The sequence below is a fragment of the Heloderma suspectum genome, chromosome 1, assembly GCF_057233095.1.
Source record: "Heloderma suspectum isolate Gila_16-S chromosome 1, 16-S_ref, whole genome shotgun sequence".
NCBI lineage: Eukaryota > Metazoa > Chordata > Lepidosauria > Squamata > Helodermatidae > Heloderma > Heloderma suspectum.
In genome coordinates, this window is record NC_139458.1 from 383,401,497 (window position 1) to 383,407,656 (window position 6,160).

Genomic DNA, 6,160 nt, shown 5'->3' on the forward strand with positions numbered 1-6,160 from the left:
TGTGTTCCTACAACTCCCAGCATTCCCTGCTGAACAGGTTCGGGGTTGTGTTTTTTTTAAGTCCACTTTCCGGATTGCACCACGGGCTCCTTTTTTTTTTTTTTTTTTTTAAGGAAGGGCAATAAATGAGCGATAAACTTGGCTGAAGCCACGTGCTTTAGCAAGCAAGTTTAAATACTTTTTTTATGCAGTGCTGTATTCACTGTTGGCGGGCGGGGGATGGTGTTTGGCTAGGCCATGGAACAACAGTTGAAAGAAAACAGTGAAGAGACATACACCAGTAGTTTATTATATCATTAAGGATCATGATTAAGGATCAAGTTCTTGTTACAGAAATTGTGTTCTTTCCCCAGTAGACTTTCCAGTTTGTTCACCAAGAACGAGAGGAGGCAGAGATCTGGTCCAACACGATTTTATTCTGCAGAATAAGCCAACCCTTGGGGCTAACACTCCAACAAAGGTCACAATCATGTAATGTAATCCAAAAGTTTATATAGGCAAGATCTTTGGAGGCTGTCTTACGCTTGCGCTGTACTAATTTCTGTCTAGCTGAGAAGGAAACAATGCAGGCAGCGCCTTTCACATATCTAGGCATGCGCAGAGAGGTAGTCTTGTACTCTAACGTAAATACGTTCTTGGCATTCCTGAGTCTCTGATAAGACTGTGTCTTTGGCATGACAATTTCACAAAGAGGTAGAATAGACATAGCTTAGCTTATAAAATTATGGGATAACAGACATATTACAACTGAAATTTCTATAACATTCTGAGTTAAGCGAAATGGAGACAGAGGATTTGTAACCAAATTATACAAAATATATGTAAGTGGTTTTCTCAGTAGTAACGTATGGCTGTGAGAGCTGGACTATAAGGAAGGCTGAGCGCCGAAAAATTGATGCTTTCGAACTGTGGTGCTGGAGAAGACGCTTACGAGTCCCCTGGACTGCAAGGAGGTCCAATCAGTCCATCCTAAAGGAAATCAACCCTGAGTGCTCATTGGAAGGACAGATACTGAAGCTGAAGCGCAAATATTTTGGCCACCTAATGCGAAGAGAAAACTCTCTGGAAAAGACCCTGATGCTGGGAAAGATTGAAGGCAAAAGGAGAAGGGGACAGCAGAGGATGAGATGGCTGGATAGTATCACCGATGCAATGAATATGGACTTGAGCACGCTCCGGGAGAGAGCGCAGGACAGGAAGACCTGGCGTGCTATGGTCCATGGGGTCACGAAGAGTCGGACACGACTGAACGACTGAACAACAGCAAGTGTAGTAAACGCTTTTAAAAACTTACATTAATTTCAGAAATTTAGTAACCATGGGATAAAATTTAGAAATTTAGTAACCACAGGATAAAAATATGAGCCCTCTTCATGCATTGGGTGCTTTGAAAAGCAAATAAGTGAAAGGGTACAAATCAATATTTTAAAGTATGGAGTGAATAAAAAGTAAGGCTATATACATTTACCTAAGCTGTAACATTCAGAAGGGAGTCTACACTTTTCCCTTCCTGATTTGCCTGTGCAAAGGAGGTGATAAATCACACTCCGTTAACAGGGAGTCTTGTTGATAGTGCATTGATCATCTTGCACCTGCACCAGAGGCCTAAAGCCCACCAACTCCCTGGCTAATGCCTCTTGAGAGGCCTGCTGAAGTACTGCCAACCACTCGGTTAGTTCATCCTGTGTCTTTATGATCCATTCCCCAAACGGGGAGAAATCTCACCAGTCTATGCTCTTTAACCAGGAGCAATCTCCTCGCTGGCTCACCACATGTCAGATTTCTGGATGGTGGGGAGAATAATATAGGAAAGAGAGGCTCTCAAAGCCTCACCTCTTTTCTCTGGGTGTATCTACCAGCAAAACAAGACACTGCTAGCAAAGCAGATTCCCCCTCTCCTTGCAGTCCCCCTGTTCCTGCACACTGGGGGCATAAGCAGGTGCAGCAGGGAGGAGAGGAAGAAGAAGTCCTATAGCATGAGCAGGAGTCTGTTCACATGATGTTGGATGTCACCCTCTTCCTCTACAGAAAGAGTCCTGTGGTCCTCTTTAAACTCTTAGGGTGAAGCAGCATTGGATGTCCAGCCATTGTGCTGAGCTACTTCTGGCTTAGACTGGGTGCAGAATAGAGGCAGTTACTAGTCAAGCCAATCTCCCACAATATCCTTCCCATTTCTTTATTTACAACATTTATATACCATGCCACATCTAAACAGATTCCCACAATGGGCTAGCATTGTCTTGTTTGGCTAGCAATGAGGAACTTCTAGGCAGATATTGCTTAAAGCAAGAAAAGTGGCTGGGGAGCACAGAATCATGTATCTATGGCTTAAAGGTAAAAAGGTAAAGGTGTCCCCAACCAGTCGTGTCCGACTCTAGGGTGCGGTGCTCATCCCCGTTTCTAAGCCGAAGAGCCAGCGCTGTCCGAAGACGCTTCCGTGGTCATGTGGCCAGCATGACTGAACACCGAGGTGCACGGAACGCTGTTACCTTTCCCGCCGAGGCGGTACCTGTTTATCTACTTGCAATTTCTTGCTTTCGAACTGCTAGGTTGGCAGAAGCTGGGACTGAAGACGGGAGCTCACTCCGTCACGCAGCACTTGGGTCTTGAACTGCCGACCTTCCAGTCTGCAGTTCAGCGTCTTAACCACTAAGCCACCGCAGCCCCATCTATGGCTTAGGATGTGCCAAATCCCAGTTTTAAATTCACTGCGGGCTTTGGAGGCCCTAATTTAAAAGGAGTTTATGGTCCTTGCAGTAGTATAGACATGAAACAAATTGAGAACAGGGGGTGACCTTGAGCTTAAAATCAGATGGAAATGCAGAGCTTGATATTTTAAGCAATCTCATAGTTTTGGAGGATATGCGTTAAATCTCATTCTCCGGGTTATGTCAGATTTTGTATGACCAAGGGACAGAGCCAAGATAGAAATATGCAGGTAGAACAACACTTGATTCTCATTGAGTAGGGTGTCTGAGATAAGCAGGGAGCAAGCTTAGCACCCAAACCACTCCAGGGTGTCTGCAAATGCACCCTTTCATTTTCATATAAGGGAATGGTTGCAATTTATTCCTATTTAGGCAAGTAAAAGACTGCATTTGGGGGATATTGCTGTAGTGAGAGCACAAAACATGTCTTGTGCTCTGGACCCTGGGTGGCCCCACTCTCACTGATAGGGGTCTATAGGCCGTTGTGGTGTGCATTCCCCAGAGAGGCCTGCAATGTGCTCATCCTATCTTCCCTGTACATGCTTCAGCTGCCATAATGATTGGTATTTGCTAGTCCTTGAATAAGTACAATTGCCAAGCAATACAAATTGACACAGGGTAGGATACTGCTGTTGCATATTCATCATAATTCTCTTCCATTATTGGGCTGGCAGGTTCTGTGCCCAACAGTCAGTGCTGCCCTTGCACACCATGGAATGTAATGTGTCCTTCCACATATAGTCCCAGTTGGGAAGCCTTTTTAACTGCATTTGCTATGAGTGGGCTTTTTCTGAATTCTTCCGCCTACCGTTACTGGATTTCATTTTCTTCAGAGCAGGAGAGGGAAACTGCTCAGCACTTAGTGTGGATGAAATAAATCCATTTTTTGGAACAAGGTCAGTCCATGGACTTTGGCTGGGAAGGAGGGGGATACTCAAGTCATTTTGTGTCTTGCTTTACGGCAGAACTAGGAGAACTAGAAAATCACAACCCCTAGAAGCAGACAGCTACCCCCTCTATATTCAAATTGAGTAGGACCCTTACTCTGGTAGGGAACACAGAAGGTAATGTTTTCAGAAAGTAATGTGTTGCTTATGTGCTAGAGTAATGCCTTCCAGTCCAGAAGGGATCATCTCTCCTCCAGCAATAAAGGGGGAAAGGAACTATATTTCAATTTCCTTTATCTTGATTTCTGATTATTATAATTCCTCTGTTGATAATTAGTCTTCTAATTTTGTAGTCCTTTTGATCCGCAAAAACAGTGTGAGATCACGTGCCTTTACATGAAAGCATATGAAAAACTGTATGCAGAGTGATAAACAGAAGAATTATGAACAACAAAAAATTACACACTACACCTTGATGACAAATGGGCCTGCTTATCACTTCACTTGTTTGGATTATTAAATGATTATTGAGCATTTTCTTTGTCAGTACACCTCTAAGATGACATGGAGCCTAAGAACCAGGCAACAAATGTGGTACCTGAAGGAACATGAGCTGGGAACTAGCTGGGTATATCTCTTGCACAGCAGATTAATTTTTTTTTTTTTTTGCATTTTATTGCCTTCTATAGCACTATGTAGCCAAGACCCAAGATTTGCAAGCTGTGGTTCTGAGTAGAGCAGAGTAGAATTTCTTTATTTCTAATTTTTATTAGTTGTCCTATAGCTAATAGCTCTTAGGGCAATGGACAATAAGAACAAAAATAAAATCCAAAATCCACATAAAAACAGAAACAGCATGATAACATAATCAATTAAAAGCAGCAATCAGTTAAAAGCAGCAGAGGCTAAGAGCTTTTCTATACAAAGCTGTTAATCCATTGTACCTACTTTCGGTTTTGTTGCAGAATTGAGGTCTGAGCTCTACACAAAGAGCTTTCCTTTCCTGCTTTTCTCACTACATAACCTCTAGGTGGTACTGTACTATAGTGGAATAACACAATTAAACAAGTAGGAAAATACACTTTCTTTCGCTTTTTACAAATAATGAGCTTTTCTACACAAGGCATTTATTGCGCACTCATCATTCCTTATTCATGGTTGTTTATGGGTTCTTTAAACAAAGTCATGACCCTCCAGTTTCGCTTCTGTTTTTTAAGAGCACTTTCATGTGTGTTTTAGAGCAGGGAAAATGGAGTATTATTTGCAAAAATGAAAGAAAACATATTTTCCTACTTGTATAATTCAATAGTGGAATAGTAAAATTACACAAGTGGAAAAACTATAGCAGAGCACCATCTAGAGGTTATGTAGCATAAAAACTGGAAAGGAAAAGCTCTTTGTTTAGAGCTCAGATCTCAGTTCTGCAACAAAACTGAAAATAGATACAGCGGATTAACAGCCTCTTGTAGAAAAGCTCAATACTCCATTTCCCCCTGTTTAACCCCCCCCCCGGCAGCCCCCCAGCTCTAATATTCCCCATATATATGTAAGTGGGTGGGGAAGAGTGGATATTTTTGTGAAAAGACTTGTGAAGTTGGTTCAGGGTACCAAACTCAATTTCTTAGGTGGGCATATGCTCAGAGACACCCTGTTCCTTAATTCTTCGCATATACCTGCCTGCCTAAGCTGCTATTTTGCACCTCGCTCCAGTTGGTGGACCTCAGTAGTAAACACAAAGGCTGTAGTAAAAACAAAGTAGATCCCATGAGTCTGAAGTCTGACCAGCATTGTAGAAGACTATCTGGCAATTTCAAACCAGTCTGGCTTAGATTTTAAGAATGGGAATATAGACGTTAGAGATGAGAGGGAGGACTGATTTGTCTAGATTTAAAGAAACACCTGAACCTTTTGCATTCTTCAGATTGTAACTGCTCACTCACTAAAAGACTATATAAGAATCTAGAAAGAGAGGGATCCAACACAATAGAATAGCTGTTAGCCTTTCAGACTTGAAAATAGTATGTCACAAAAAATAACCGATATTGATCCCCCCTCCCCTGCTTTGCAATAGGGTTCTGGTAAAATAAATTTTGCAGCGTTTTTTGTATATTGTTCAACCAAAACTCATGCTGCAGCGGGGAACCCTTTTTTCTGTCAAGGGCAGCATTCCTTTAGAGGTTAATTTCTAACTTGGAACCAGAGCATGTTTTGGAAGCTTTGGTGGCTGCATGCCAATGGTGGGCGGAGCTGAATGAAAAGTGGGTGGGGCCACCTCTTTCTCTCTTTCTGCCTCCCCTTCTCTCTCTCTCTCTCTCTCTCTCTCCCCCCTTCCTTCTTCCTCCCATCACTCTTTCTCTCTTCCTCTCTGAAAAAGAAAGTGAATGGCTGGGGAAAGGACAGATCATTCTTGCCATAGGTGTAAACTGATCACTGGTAGAGGCTTTAGGTATACAAATAAGATTGAATTAGTTGTAAAGAGGCACAGGTCTTAAACATTTAATAACCACTGTTCTAAGCTGTTGTTTTATTATATTAACAACTCCTCTTTGTAAACTGTAGGAATTA